Raw genomic sequence first — 17,182 nt, forward strand, 5'->3', positions numbered from 1 at the left:
TTTACTCTTATTATTCATTGTGCTCTGCAGAAGAAAATAAGTCAGATAGGTTTGGGAAAAAATTTAATTTTTTTGGTTGAAATCCCTTCTATTAACTATATACCATAGTTAACTCAGTCATCATGTTTATTGTATCAAGGATGAGCGAGTGCCTGAATCTGTGCTCACGAGGAAGGCTTCACATCACTGTGTGACGGCAGCGTTTCAAGCGCGCGACACTGGCAGGTAACAGTGTGTCTTGTAGAAGATTATTCTGTATGATGGAGCGGCGCCAGCGTCTCTGTGCCAGTCGGCTTTCATTACACCCAACACTCCTGTTGCCATAGTAATTCACTATATGGCACCTCGCCGCCGTCTTTGATGAATCTCTGTCAAAACAGCTCAAAATCGCTCACCGTTACACGACTCACAACGTGCAAACTACACACACACACACACACACACACACACACACATACTCATTGTCTACACTACAGCTTCTAGCTGAGAGTTTGACCCTCGTATGCATTTCTCAGAGCACAGCAGAGATGCACAGAGCTCTCCAGAAAGTGCAGAAACATTCGTGACAAAATGTTTTCTCAAAATGTCACAGCCGCTTTGAGTGACAGAGATTAATGAGTCAAACAATGACTGTTAAAATATCACCCATCTGCTTTCACTAGCAATAACTGCAGAGAATCAGCATATGCATTAAATGTTTGTGACGCCAGTGCTGCATTTATTTGATTAAAATTTGAAAAAAAAAATTTGATTATTAGATTTTTTACAATTCAAAATAACTGTTTTCTATGTGAATATCTGTTAAATTGTAATTTATTTCTGTGATGCGCAGCTGTATTTTCAGCATCATTACTCCAGTCTTCAGTGTCACATGATCTTCAGAAATCATTCTAATATGCTGATTTGCTGCTCAAGAAACATTTCTGATTATTATCAATTGTAACGAATCAGCTCATGGGAAATATGAATAATTAATCATAACTAGTTATAATTAATTATGAATATTTTAGATCCGCTGTAGATATTTACTTGACCTCTCAGGGTCAACTGTCTTGTCAATTCTAAGAACGTTAATTTCCTGGTTAAGGGAAATAACTTTCTTACTGTACAATTTTACAAAAGCTTGTAGCATAAATCTGCATGATTAAGTGACTCCAGTTATTAGCAAACAATGAACAACGTCAAGTGTGATACAAGTAAGGTTTTATTAACTACATAAACACTTAAACTAGTCTAACATACACATAAACACTTAAACTGGTCTAACATACACATACACACACACACACACACACTCACACACACAGTTTGTATAGGAAAGGGTTAAAGCTTAACTCAGTACAGAGAAGAGAAATAAGGAATGAAGTTATGGAAACATTTGCATATTCAGCAGATCTACACCTGAGGGAAACGTCAGATTCTTAGTTCAAACACACCTTTGTAAAAAGGTGCCGATGATACCTCATGTATCAATTAATAAGACTAAGTTTGGATACTTGCATGTCCCGTCTGTCTGAAAGAAAGGCTTGATGCAATCTGAAAGTTCATGTGGATCTTGCTGAAGTTGGTTGATGAAAAGAACCAGTTTGCGTCAGAGTAACTTGATGAATGGAAAGACAAGGCCGAAGCCTGGCACGAGCTTAGGGTTTCCGGGTGCGTTTTTCTCACATCCTCTCAGAATTCCAACAAACCACCGACTGGGGAGGGTCCCTGGTGTGGGCCTTTAAGGTCGGAGAAGATCCCCGCCTCTCAAGATGGGCTTGTCCAATGAGAAAGGCCGGTATCCCAAGTGGGAGTTTTGAGATACTGGGGAGTTTTTATGACCCTTTGTGTGAGGGCATGGTAATTTGCAAATGGAACTTGAATCGAAATTACTAAAGATTCTCAGGACACTAATATATTGCCTATGTACCAACATATAATATACACGCTCGTTTCGATCATCAGAAGGCGAATTCATAGATACTAAACATGGTGGAGATATATATATGTAAGCTGACAGGAGGGTGTTTCGATTATAAGTCTGCATAACAGTATACATTTTCAAAGACCAAATACACGATGACAATAATATACCCAATGACCTGAAGGATGATGTGTGTTCATTCAAAGAAAGGTTTTCCTATGAATTAATTAGTAGAAAAGTCCATTTCTACTCTGCCTCTTGCCCTGGGACATGCAGGGCTTTTCCCTGCTTTGCATTCTTTTGGCCAATAAACCCAGTGATATCAGCGTTGGTTGCCATGCAACCAGGAGCCTGTTCGGCTTCCTGGGGTGTTACGCATTTCGGGGGGAAGGGTTCATGGGTCCTCATATGGCTTGTTAACTGAGGGGGGGTACAGAGTATTTGTTAAATATAAAAACAAAATATATATTGTGTGTTTGAGTGGTCCAGACGCTACACAATGTTGAAATAAAAATAGTTGAGCTGCCTTATATTTGTGTGGAAAGAGAAGCTCCTGCGGTTTCAGTTTGATTGTTTATACTTTGAAAATGAAGAAATAAAGACAAATATTAGTCATTTTATAGTTGCAATGTTAAATAAAATTATTATTATTATTATTTTATTAAAACCTCATTTTTTTATTATAAAGTGAAATATTACAATAGTCATATTTTAATTTAATTTTAATTTAATATTTTAATTAATTTATTTATTTACTATTTTTTTTAGTTTTTTTAATAACATTTTAAATCTCAAATCACAATTTTTATGAGAAAAATATATAAATAAATCACAATTTTTCCCCAAATCGAGCCTTACATACAGTACGTGTCAAATGTATAAAGGTAAATGTTATGATTTTAAAACAGTGTGATAGTTTCATATTTTAAACATATATTCTCTATGTTCCCCACACTTGCTAAACATTCACTATTATGGGATTTACTGCAAACTAAGGTAGAAAAAGTCTAAATTAGTGTCTGTGATAAACGACTGCAGACAACAAATGTGGCACATAGAAATTAAGATGAAAATTAGCCAGAATATTACTTTAAACACATGCATGCATTTATGCACTTCATAGGAGCCCTGCGCCTTTTAGTATATAACACAGATATGGATGTACTGTCATGCACACTGTTATTGATGAAGCTGCAGGAGTGGTCAAGGACGGACGGTTCTCAATACTTAATTGTCTAATTAATTGTTACTGATTGGTCCACCTGGGCCAATAAGAAACTGATAGTGGCAGTAAGTTAGCAATGAATACTAGTGCACTGCATCTGCCAAAAACTCCACCCTGCATTACATTCACTGAATGAAATCCAATGCCTTTCTTAATTCTATGCTGCTGATTCCAAAAACAGCATCTGTTTTGCTGGAGGACGTCACACTTTCTCACTAAATATGATGCATTTCATTGCATTTTAGCTTTTACAACAATTTGCGTAAAAACAATTGAATTCTCCCTTAATCAGCAGAAAAACACCACAAACACACGATTCCTGTCGGAATCTGAGCCAGATCACAACTATTTGATCAATACTCAGCCCATTTTCACATGTATGACATTATTTTATGCCTAATCCTGATTTCAAGGCTATAGAAACCCGTTTCCACCACGGAATAAAAAAAAAAGAAAGGTAATTGCGAATTTTTATCTCTTTTTTTCCCTCTTTTCTTCTCACAATTCTGAGTTTCATATAGACTTTATATCTCAAAATTCAGAATTGTGAGAAAAAAGTCAGAATTGCGAGATATACAGACTTTCTCACAATTCTGAATTTACCTCTGAGTTTATATATTTCAATTTTTATTTTTTTTCTCACAATTCTGAGTTTAGATCTTGAAATTCTGTTTTTTGTTTCCACAGCAAAATAAAAAATGTAATTGTGATTTTTTTCCCGTCACAATTCTGACTGTTCATCTTGCAATTCTGAGTTTTGAGATATAAACTCACAATTCTATAAAATTCAGAATTGCAAGAAAAAGGGAAAAAAATTATGTTAAAAAGTCACAACTAGCTTTTTAATTTTTTTTGTCCCATGATGGAAACAAGCTGCCTTAGTTAAGTGTTACATTTTGAATACTTCGTTTTGTCATTAAACTTTTGACATTTGACTTCTTGTGTTATTTTGCTTTTGTGTATTAAAGATGATACACACACATTGTGATGAAAAGATTTATTGATCTTTTCTAACTCAGCACGATCAAATGAGTTAATATTAGGCCTTTTTTGCAAATCAGCAGAATTTTTTAGGGCTGGGTATAGGCACAAATTTCACGTTTCGATTTGATTTTGATTCCAATTTAATTTGGGATATCGATTATTTGGGATATATATCAGGTACAGAACAAATTTTCTCAAGGGAAAAAAAAATCTCTCAACTAATGCTGTAAAATATACATGAGAGTCAGTACATTACTATAATATTGAAGGTTAAAATGAACTGATTTCTCTACAAACACTTAAATTACACTCAATTAAGATTTTATAATAATAAAGTTATTACAATTATATTTCTACTCCAATTCGTTTTTTGAAATATGAATATGTATATGCTGGTTGTCATAAAAATGTGACGGATTTAATTACATATTGAAGAACAGTGAATTTGTTGTATGGTGCATAAATTTAGCAAAATGCTCCTCTCTACAGTTCATTTTTCTAGCTGACTAACGAGTTTATGAATTTTTTTTTTCTTTCTGAAAACATTGCTTCTCGACTAATCGATTCTTGGTATTTAAGAATCGGTATCGTTTCATAAAAATTAGAATCTATTAAAATCGAAAAGTCAATATTTTTTACCCAGCCCTAGAATTTTTGCATCAAGATGCAGGGCTGTAATTTTTGAAAAATTGTTTGTGAAACTACATGATGCAACAAATTTGTTACATGACCTCATCACATTTAATGTTTAGAGAAAGTGTGTGTACTGTACTCCATGAAAACACTATTGCAGGAATAATACAAATAGTATGTCATTCCAAACACAGCCACAATCAATTAAAACAATTAATAATCATTTGTTTGGTCTAAATATTGTATGCAACATCCCAGAAGCTCAACAAAACAATCACAGCATCCAAAAAATAACATGAAGTCTCGAGATACCAGACATATTCTGTACAGTTTCATGAAAAGATGGAAAGTCGTTTTGATATGAGACCAAAATACCAGTCATTCTAATACTGGCCGAGCTATTTTAGGGCAGTAATCAAACTTTAATCAATTTAATAAATCTTGCAGACATAAACCCTGGATTCAAGCCATAACATGAACACGGGTCTGTAATTTCCTCTGCATCGATCGAGTTCCACACGCCAGCTGCGCTTTTGATCTGTAAATCATTAATTAAAATGCAATATTGATAAGAGTCATATAACAGAGTGAGATTGTGTTCAGATTTACGGCCGGGCAAAGAGAGAGGGTCATTTATTACGCCTCACATCTGTTTCAGAATCGAATATTTAATAAATGAGGCAGAATCTCTAAGAATATGCAAAGACACTTCATCTCTCAAATGCATCTTTAAAAAGATGTAATAATTGTGCAGGGAATGATTTAATGGCAGCATTGGATTCTGTGCATCAAATGGGATGAAATGTGATTTTGATCTGAATCAGATGCTCTGGGTTCAGGATGAGGTTTAGAGCGGAAGAGATTCAGGAGCATCAGGACCACACACACCTTCACACCGTCAACAGGACTCTGCAGGAGACAGAGCTGAAGAACTGGCTGCAGTTTAATGCATGGTTTGGAATTTGAACTGGACACAACACATTTAAATGTGAACAGGAATTACAGAACGAACTTACTGAATTACAATTCAGAGAAATCCAACACATGCAGTGCATTCTGGGACATGAAGTCCATCCATTCAACCATCATTGATTCTATATATCCATCATTCTATGTATGCATTTATCCATTCATCGTTCTATCCATCATCTATCTTTCCATTCATTCTATCATCCATCGTTCTATCCATTTATCATTCTATCCATCATCCATCTTTCCATCCATCCATCATTCTATGTATGCATTTATCCATCTATCGTTCTATCACCTATCCATCCATCTATCATTCTATCCATCATCTATCTTTCCATTCATTCTATCCATTCATTGTTCTATCCATCATCCATCCATCCATCATTCTATGTATGCATTTATCCATCTATCATTCTACCATCTGTCCATCCATTTATCGTTCTATCCATCATTCTATGTATGCATTTATTCATCTATAGTTCTATCACCTATCCATCCTTCCATCATTCTATCCATCATCTATCTTTCCATTCATTCTATCCATCCATCGTTCTATCCATTTATTGTTCTATCCATCATCCATCTTTCCATCCATCCATCATTCTATGTATGCATTTATCCATCTATCTTTATACCATATGTCTATCCATCCATCGTTCTATCCATTTATCCATCTTTCCAGCCATCCATCATTTTCCATCCATCGTTCTATCCATTTATCCATCCATCGTTCTATCCATTTATCCATCTGTCGTTCTATTTATCCATCCATCCATCTTTCTATCTATCCATCCATCGCTCTATTTATCGTTCTATCATCCATCTATCTATCTATCTGTCTATTGTTCTATCTATTGTTCTATCCATCCATCAATCTATCATCTATCCATTCATCATTCAATCTATCCATTTATCCATCTATTGTTTTATCCATAATCCATCTTTCCATCCATCCATCATTCTATCTATCTATAGTTTTATCCATCCATCTTTCTACCTATCCATTTATCTACCATCTATAGTTCTATCATCCATCTATCCTTCTAAGTATCTATTGTTCTATCTATCCATTTATCCATCAATCTATCATCCATCGTTCTATTTATCCATTTATCATTCTATCATCCATCTTTCTATCCATCCATCATTCTATCTATCTATCTATCTATCTATCTATCTATTCATCCATCCATCTTTCTTTCTATCTATCCATCCATTGTTCTATCCATTTATCAGCTATCGTTCTATCCATCCATCAATCTATCATCTATCCATCCATCATTTATTCTATCTATCCATTTATCCATCCTTCGTTCTATCCATCCATCCATCATTCTATCTATCTTTCTATCTATCTATCTATCTATCGTTTTATCCATCGATCATTCTACCTATCCATTTATCTACCATCTATAGTTCTATCATCCATCTAAGTATCTATTGTTCTATCTATCCATTTATCCATCAATCTATCTTTCTATCATCCATCTATCCAACCATCTGTCTATTTATCCATATATCCATCTATCTATCCTTCCATCCATCCATCTATCAATCAATCTATCTGTATGTCTATCCATCTATCTATCTAAAAAACTTTGCTTATCTAGTTAAAAATTAGTGATACGAATTTCTACTTCCTTACATTGCAATTCAGCTTCCTGTTTTCTGCCTCGAACCAAATTCACTTTAAACTAAGAATTTGAAGTGGAATTTAAAAAGCTTTCTCAATTCAGTTCTGAATTCCAAACAAGCTCATGTACAGTAACTCATGAAAACAGACACAAAGTGACTCCAGATGACTTTGAGAGACGGACTGAAGTTAGCAGATCCAAACCAGATCTCACGGTCAAACCTTTGCCGCAGCCATCATAATTAGCTCAGAGCAACACAAGCACTCTTGTGAGAATTTCCTCAGCACTTAAACGAATCACTAATGTAATTATCTCATAAACAAGTACAGCCGAGAGATGAACGATGATAACAGTTTTCACCCACAAGGTCAGTTTATATTTGTCTTCGGGTTAAGCGGGAAACCTGTTGAATTTCCCATGTTAAACAGACATGCGTATCTGTCTCCTTAATGAAGTTAATAAGCTTTAGGCTACACTGATATGACTGCAATTCAATTCAGCCTTCAGTAAAACATCTGTCTTTCTCTTTGTTCATCATTCACGTCTGCTGTGTTGAGCAAAAGAGGAAAAAACTTTCCTTTAAAACAAGGTCTTTCCTTTAAAGCTCTTCTGCTCTTCAAAGCTGCATCTCTTTGATAAAAAATACAGTAAACACTAGGGATGTAACGAATAACCGCGAGCCGGTTGAAAATCGATTCAAATATGTGACGATTCAAATCGGTTGAGATGCTAAAAACACAGTAATATTGTGAAATATGATTACAATTTAAAATAGCTGTTTTCTATGTGAATATACAGAATCACTCCCTTTGTGTGCCATTGAGAAGGTGTTTAGCTACAGCTGATTTTTAGGAGGGGGTGATCCTTTTTCCATCTCAGTGACTCTGGTTTTTTATTTTTCTGACATGTTGGTGTTTTATCTTTCATTTGGATGTTATAAGTTGCACTGAGTAAATACAGCTGGATAAAACAAAAACTGTGTCCGTCTTTATTTTAGGCTGCAAAGCAACACAATGTGATTATTTTAAAGGGAGCTGATTCTTTTCTAAACCCACTGTATGTTAAAATGTAATGTATTTCTGTGATGTGCAGCTGTATTTTCAGCATCATTACTCCAGTCTTCAGTGTCACATGATCTTCAGAAATCATTCTAATATGCTGATTTACTGCTCGAGAAACATTTCTGATTATTATCAATGTTGGAAACCATTGTGCTTTTTGTGGAAACCGTAATGCATTTTATTTTTCAGGATTCACAGATGAATAGAAAGTAAAAAATCTCAACAAGTAAAAAATGACTGAGTGCACTTTTAAACCTGCTAATCCTCCTCTCGTGGTCTATTAGCCTGAGTTTTTTCAAAATGACTTATGATTCACGAAGCCGGTCTCTCTTCGTCTCATCAGTCAGTTATCAGACAGTCTCTGTCTTATAATAGAAATCTCATAATTCTACAAGTCTGTTCTATTATTCTGGCATGAATTCTAATGGGAGGAGGATGTCAGAGGTGCCGTTTAACACTGCAGCTACAGAATCACACTGTTTTACATGCAGTTTCAAAACATGTAAATAAAACTCACAGTAATTCCTGTATCATATTCATCTTTTCTTTACTACTAGAATAAAAAAGACAGATCGCATATTTAAAAAATGCTATTTCTTTACAATCTCAATTGTTTCTCCTAGATCAGGGTTTTCTAAACTGGGGTCCATGAGTCATTAAAAATAATAATAATAATAAAAAAAGAATAAAGAAATAAAAAAACATTATTAAAATGGAAAATTTAAATAAATAATTTAAAAATAAATTTACCTTTTTAACTAAAACAATTTACAATATTTAAATATTTTATCAATATTATTTAAAAAATACAATATTTGATTTGTTTACATGCATGTCATCTGACAACAACTGACATTAGAGAAATATTATCATGTGAACGTGCTGCTAAATTATTGAAACATCAGGGGGACATTTTAGCTCAAAGGGGTTTGGTTGACAAAAAAATGTGGGAATCCCTGTTCTAGAGCAAAACAAGACCTCATGTGTTCTCACAAGATCTCAACAACTGTGCTCAGATTTGCCAAGCTTCTGAAGTTTGCAATCAAAAGCCATCAATCTCAAACATTTCTCTCAATCAAATGATCTGAGCAGCTCTCCGTATTAATTTTATAGCACTATACTCTCATTTTATGAACTATTGGCTCATTTGGGTCTGTTTTATTTCTCTTGAGAAATTTTAGGAGAATCTTAACTAAGAACTCAATTAAGTTCCCTGAGCTTTAAACGAGCAGCCTCTGAGCAATTAACTGCTCCTCTGAGACCATTTAAAGAAACTAGCCGAATAAAAACACTATTGTTTGCTCTGATTATGTCAACATACTACTAATGAAAGAGGAAACTACCAAAAACATATGAAATGACAAACATTTCCTGTTGCTACTTTGTTTCTTTGTCAAACGAGTTCCGTTTCTCATCATGCTACAAAATCAAACTGTATAAACAGATGGCAGCGCCGCTTTGGGTTCATTAGAGGAATCGTTAGAGATGCTTTCATTAGCGCTGATGCCAAACGGGCGAACCGTTGGATACAGGAACCCTGCCTTTCCGTTTTAGGACGCCCAGACGGGAAATACATCAGAAATGGACAAGATGCACAACATGTAAAAGGTGTGATAAATGTGTTTTATCACTTATTTGAGGAATCCTTGATGGTGTTGTTTAGGGTTAGTGGTTTGTTTGTTCAAGTATGAGCAACTGTAGATAACACCACTAACACGCTAATTTAAATTCAACATGCGCCTATAACGTATGCAAATGAGCGCTTAATCAAACGCAAGCATCCTACAGAAAATCCTCTGAAGACTAATCAGCACAAACAATGCATTTATTTTAATTCACTGGTTTTAATCATAATCGTCAACCCGGTGGACCGGCTCATCATTGTTTGCATGATTTTAATGCACAGAATATAAATGCACATATTTCTGTGAAGCATCATTGATTGCAATTTTTTGCATAAAGTGCACACATATCGAAAGCTATGGTCCTAAAGCTAGTATTGCATGCATAATTCACGGAGAACTCAAATTGAGATATGCTAGAATAAAGACTTGCTTTTCTGACTCTAGAAAAATAGACTCCAGTAACATTAGGGCTGCACGATAACGGTTAAATCAGAAGCAGAATCGGTTCATTACAATTATCTTTAAATGGTTATTCACAATTATTTTGCTCAAAAATATAATCGCGATTATTAATTACAATTTTTGTCATTTAAATTTTAAATGACATTTAATCAGTATTATTGCAGTCACACAAACTCAAATTAAGAGAATGTCGACTTGCATGATTTGTTTGCAGATTTAAGGGGCATTTACATGACTTTAATAACAATTTTCGGCTGTTCGTTCACATGACAACAGCATTTTTTGGTGGCATGAAAATGCAAACTTTTGAAAAGGGGGTTTCAAAGTGCAAGTTTTGTCTCTGTGTAAACTACAAAAACTCGAATTAGTGAAAACGTGCATGCATCTGATGTGTTCACGTAGTGTTTCTTTACGATGTGACATCGCCAACTACCTGGAACGCATAATACAGCGCTTTTAGTTGTTTTTGCAGATCCATGTGAATGGGGATACTTTGACAACATTGAGTAATATATGTTATGTGTATGTGGAAAACTTATCCGTTTTTAATTGTCGTTTAAATGTGAGAGATCGCAGTTTTATGGGGCATTTACACAACACCATTTTCAAGTAAAAATGGAAAACTTTTATGTGTTTTGGCCGCTAATTTACACGACAACAGCATTTTGGGGGCCTGAAAATACAAACTTTTCAAAACGGGTTTCAAAGTGCAAGCTTTTGAAGCGATAGCGTTATCGCCTCCATGTAAACTACGAAAACGCGAATTTGTGACAACAGTGACATTATGCATAATGGCATGTCATGCATAATAAAGCGCTTTTAGTCGTTTTCGCGGATACGTGTGAACAGGGATCGTTTTGACAACATTGTCGTCTGTAGGTGGAAAACGGAAAAACTTTTCCGTTTTTAGTATAGTAGTCTTGTAAATGTACCCTAAGAGAGATCGCAGTTTTATGGGGCATGACACCGTTTTCAAATAAAAATGTAAACATTTTTATGCATTCTAGCCATTTATTTACACAACAAAGTCCTGAAAATGCAAACTTTTCAAAACAGGTTTTGAATGTTTTGAAAGGACACCATTGTCATCTCTGTGTAAACTAAAAAAACACTCATTTTTGAAAGTGTCATGCGCATGTGTATTACGTGTGTAGGTATTTAACCATAATACAGCATTTTTAGTCCTTTTTGTGGTGAGCAGTGTTTGTTTTGACAACATTGTCATCTGTATGCAAAACTTTTCAAAAAACACAAAGAAAAAAAAACTGTTTTTAGTATATCGTTGTCATGTAAACGTGCCCTAAACGGTGCAAAAGACCATGTGACAGAAAACCGAATGCATTGCACTTTTGTTTGAGCAGAATATCTCAACAGAGATTGCTAAACTCCAACTTGCATGCTTGCCAGTGTTTTCAGATCATCAGCGCCTTTCCATAATGCAGAGAGAGCGTGTGCACATGGTGGGAAAATACAGTAAACCACTGGGCAGAAAATGTGTCAATTTATGAAAGAAACTCGACTGAAACTCTTGAAATCTGGCAACTGCAACCATCAAAGCTTGGAGGCTTGATACCAATGCATGATGCCAAATTAAAATCAAAATCAAACATTTTTCAGGACAACCAACCAGCAGGCGATTATACTTAATAAATCGAGAGAAGCAGAAATAGTGACCATGATTGTAATACGATTCATAACATGCGCCTCCTCAAGAGTATCAGAAGAAATCTCAACAATGTCTCAAATGGTGCTCAACATCTCAAAGTCTGCAATCAGAAGTCAGAGATCTCAATATGAACTCAAAGCAGCTACTAGGGCTGCACAATTAATCGAATTTCTAATCGCGATTACAATTATGGATGCCACAATTACGTAATCGTTCAAAGCGGCAATTAATCGTTCAAAGTCCACTTATGTTATTCTGCACGCTTAAAATGTGTTTTTTTCTTTCTACATGTTATCTTAAGGGTTTTTCCATTGTTTTAGTTTTAGTTTTAGTATAACATTATAATACCATTCATATATTTACTTTTTTATAATTTAAAGAAGTAACCAATCCCCTGTATATTTGACGTTTGAAGGCTCCGAGGGTAATGTGTTAAACACCTCCCTGGGGGAGGGAGATGGCTTTAGTTTGTTTTCGTCTTTATCCATTTTTTATCATCGCTGATGATTTGGGCTGTTCAAATGGAATTAGACCAAAGTTTTAAATTGTTATAGGGTTTAAGCTTGGCATGAAGACTAATTTAAAGCTAAAGCAGGTACGAGCTAGCAGGATAAAAAGCTGAACGATGGCCAAGTTTGCCAGAAAGTATGGTTTCAAATAGTTTAAGGCTCACAAAGAGCTGTTACGGTATCACTGCAGACCTCCAATGAACACATGTCCCTGTCGCCTCATAAAAAGTTCATGAGCTGGGGGGGGCAGAGTTGGTGGCATCGGGGCGGGGAGGGTGTCGGGCTCCGTATGATAGGACATTGACAGTGTGCTCGGGAGCAAATGAGCACACTACACAGCCATACAGTACAGGAACATCCATACTAAAACATCCACTGACAGCAGCATACATTACTGCAGACTCACCCGGGGGTGGTCCATGGGACAGGCAACAGATCTCCGAACAACTTTAACAGCTTGGGTTAGTTTCTCTTTCGGTGGTAGCCTTAGGCTTTTCCTCGCTCGTCCCTCTGCAAGGTAGATATAGTCACCTTAAACTGCCCACACACACTCAGTCAAGACAACGTCAACACGAATATCTGCAGCCATCATTCAAGGTGGTGGTGAGGCTCTGCAAACATCGACCTCGCTGCTGAGGCTTTATGGTGGCATGTGAAAATTTTGTTTGGTCTCCAAGGCCTCTGTTGTGCTCTTCACTTGATCAGGCCTTCCTGTGAGGACTTCAATAGCAGAGGAATGTCATGTTTTTTGTCGCTCTTTGCTATTTATTCAGACTAACAATGGACAAATCTGCTATACAAATAACAGAGGCAGTTAAAAACAATCTTGGCACAAAGCGCTCTGAGTGAGTTCAGACTTAATCCGTTACACAACATGTGGTTAAGGAGGCAGGGGCTGCATCTTTGAGCAGGATGAAAAAATGTTTTTCCACTGTTATCCCTGTCCTTCTCCTTCTATCCATTCATAGACTCGTGGAAGCATGTCAGGTTGGTTCTTCTCGGATGCTATACAAACAAGCGGTGTAGAGCAAGAGAACACATGCATCTTGGCGGTCTACTTCAATGGGGACAATCAACTACACAATTCCTCTTGACAGAGTAATTGCCAGACGCTTTTCCTGTCCTTTGGCAGGCACCTCATTGGTTGCCTAGCCCCTTTCTCTTTTTCTCTTTGGCCCAGAATCCTTGCAGTGTAGTATTTGGAATGGGTCCAGTGGCCCTCTCCTGCTTTAAGTGTTTTTGGGTCAATCTTTTGTTTCTCAGGAACATGGTTGAGATTGTAAGAATTCACCTGGTCTATGCCCATCACTCAAATTCCTTTCAGCTTGCCAAGTGTGTTACTGGAAGCCATCTTGGAATATGTTTTGACATGCTTTCTGGTAGCATAGACCAACATAAATATGACAAAAGTAATTGTTAACATCAAATGGATGGGAGAGAAAAAATAACTGTGATTTAGGGCTGCACAGTTAATCGAATTTCTAATCGCGATTACAATTATGGATGTCACAATTACGTAATCGTTCAAAGCGGCAATTAATCGTTCAAAGTCCACTTATGTTTATTCTGCACGCTTAAAATGTGTTTTTTTCTTTCTACATGTTATCTTAAGGGTTTTTCCATTGTTTTAGTTTTAGTATAACATTTTAATACCATTAATATTTTTACTTTTTTTATAATTTAAAGAAGAAACCAATCCGAAATATATTTGACATTTGAGGCTTAATACTATAGAAAAGCACTAAAGGTTTTTCAGTTAGAGTGTTTTCAGCTTGTTTATTTTCATATAAAAATACGGCATGCAGTTGCATCAAACAATGGTATAAACATCATTCAATGTAAATTGTGATAATCGTAATTAATAATCGCAATTACAATTTCAAGGGAATAATCGACAATTATGATTTTTGTCATAATCGTGCAGCCCTAGCAGCTACTACTGAATAACAACTACTGACTCATGTGCCTGTTTTTAAGTGAGTTTTAGGGAAAACATTTGAGACAAAGTTGATATCTAATTGAAACTTCCAAACTTTGAAAAATAAATCTCAGAGCAATAAAACGTTCGTCTAGGGTGTTTTATATCACTCACGATTACTTTCATTTGGGGGGGTTTTCTCGGAGGAGGCGGTCAAGCAGCGGCTCAAAAAATTAATCAACGGTACAAAAAGAGATATTCTGAAATATGAGACTGAATAGAGTTTAAAGCACTCATTTTTCTGAAGGTTCAGGGGGAGCTAATAGACAGCTTAAATCATGGAGGAGGAAGGGAGAAATACAAGTGAGACGAGGCAGTGCCTCCATTGTGCTATGACTGGCTGATTATCTTTCTATCACGTCAAGTTAATTTGATTTATATAGTGCTTTACAGTAAAATTCAGTTCAAGCATATCAAAACTTAAACATATCAAAAAGTTGCATGGGTAAAACTGGAGGAAATGGACATTTGCCTTAAACCTGGAAACTGTGTATGAATATTTGAATAAATTATGAATATACATATACTGAACTAAAAAACCAAAAAGCAGAGAGGGTAATTTCAGACGTCCAACACACACTACCGATGCATAGATATAAATATAAAGAGATAAATATTTAAAAGACATTGAACTGATTAATACACCTTATGCTGAACACACACTACAAGACCCGTTTTCATGTTTCCAGCACTTTTTTTAATCTTATTTTTATCTATATTTATTTTATCTTTTTAGTGTATTTTACCTTTTATTGTTTACAAATCAGGACAAAAATGACAGAAAGCCACGTTGATATCAATGCATTGCCATGCAGTGTGTGTGAAAATTAATTTTGAGACTATACAATCTGGTCTTTAAATGTGCAAAAGGCTTCTGTCTTTTAGTGTGTCTTTTATTCAGATTTCTAGAAATATGAATTTTTCTTAATCTGGTTATGCCAACTGAGTCAACCTGATACAACTGGTGTTTATCTTTTATCGTTCTTTGCAAATCAGAGCAAACATGATGCAAAGCCCTTCCTCCGCATTATTTGTTGCTGTCAATGCATTGCCATTTACACAAGCTTGTGTGAAAATTAATTTTGAGTTGATACAATCTGGTCATGTGCGCCAAGCAATGATCTTCTGTCTTGTAGCATGCATTTGCTTTTATTCATATTTATAGAAATATGAATTTTTCATAATCTGGTTATGCCAACTGAGTCAACCTGATACAACTGGTGTTTATCTTTTATCGTTCTTTGCAAATCAGAGCAAAAATGATGCAAAGCCCTTCCTCTGCATTATTTGTTGCTGTCAATGCACTGCCATTTACACAATATACACGAGTTGATACAATCTGGTCATGTGCGCCAAGTAACGACCTTCTGTCTTTTGTAGCATGCATTTGCTTTTATTCATATTTCTAGAAATCAGAATTTTTCTTAATCAGGATATTCCAACTGAGTCAACCTGTTTATATGATACAAATGCTACTTATATTTTATTGTTTGCAAATCAGTGCAAAAATTATGCAAAGACCTTCCTCCGCATTATTTGTTGCTGTCATTGCACTGCCATTTACACAGGTTTGTGTGAAAATGACTTTTGAGTCAATGCAATCCAGTTATGAGATGTGCACAGGGCGATGACCTTCTGTCTTGTAGCATGCACTTGCTTTTATATCTAGAAATATTAATTTTTTCAAGCTAAGCCAATTGAGTCAACATGTTTATTGTGATACAAACCATACAGAAAACTGATTTCAAACACATTTACTAGCACACACTTCTTAAACAAGCCTGCAATTCTATTCAAAACTACAACAATGATGTTGGAACTGCAGACAGGACTGAAAGAGAGACAGATATTGATACAGAAAGACTATAAACACAGGAACACGAGTCCCTGGAGCGCAACCCTTCAAAATGCCTCGCCGATACAGTGTCTCAAAATAAAAAGCCATAATGCACGACTGAACAACATCTCACACAGTCAGTCACTTCATCCAAACTAAACTTCCAATGTTCCTCAACATCCAGGGTGAAAAGCGACGCGCTCCCGCAAAACTAACGTTGCATAAGCGCAGTGTTTGCAACCCACGCGCTCCACAGGTTGCGCGCGGCTCCACGGTTCACCTGTTCTCGTGTGTGTGTGTGTGTGTGCTTGTGAAGTTCGCTCACCCAGGTCTGGAGTGTGACAGCTGCGTCCTCATCTGTCTGTCCGTGAGCGTGCGCGTCTCTCCTCGTCTCCTGCTCGCCGTCACCTCTTCGCGTCTGTCCATAAGTCACAGGAGCGCGTCCATACGCGTCCTCAAGCTCGAGAGAGCGTGCGTGAGTGCGTGCGTGTGTCTGTATGTGTTTACCTCTCTGGCATCAGAAACGCCGACACACACTCTCTCCTCCTCCTCCTCGCGCGCACGGTCAGAGATGCTGTTCCAGAGAGCTGTTCCTCTCGTTCGCTCGCGTGCATGTGTGTGTGTGTGTGTGTGTGAGAGAGAGACAGAACACACACTGGCGCTGTCTCGAGTCTCTCTGTGCTGTCCCCG

General features: G+C 36.3%; 1 protein-coding gene across 1 annotated transcript in view; it reads right to left on the minus strand.

Moving 5' to 3' along the window:
• Positions 1-17,182, minus strand: part of lingo3b (leucine rich repeat and Ig domain containing 3b) — a 59,010-nt gene extending 41,828 nt beyond the window's left edge. Inside the window, exon 1 of the mRNA XM_016534104.1 lies at positions 16,818-17,182. The gene's annotated coding sequence lies outside the window, so the exon portion shown is untranslated. The remainder of the gene's footprint in view (positions 1-16,817) is intronic.

This window comes from Sinocyclocheilus rhinocerous, unplaced genomic scaffold (genome assembly GCF_001515625.1).
Source record: "Sinocyclocheilus rhinocerous isolate Xijiao unplaced genomic scaffold, SAMN03320098_v1.1 scaffold2019, whole genome shotgun sequence".
Taxonomy (NCBI): Eukaryota; Metazoa; Chordata; class Actinopteri; order Cypriniformes; family Cyprinidae; genus Sinocyclocheilus; species Sinocyclocheilus rhinocerous.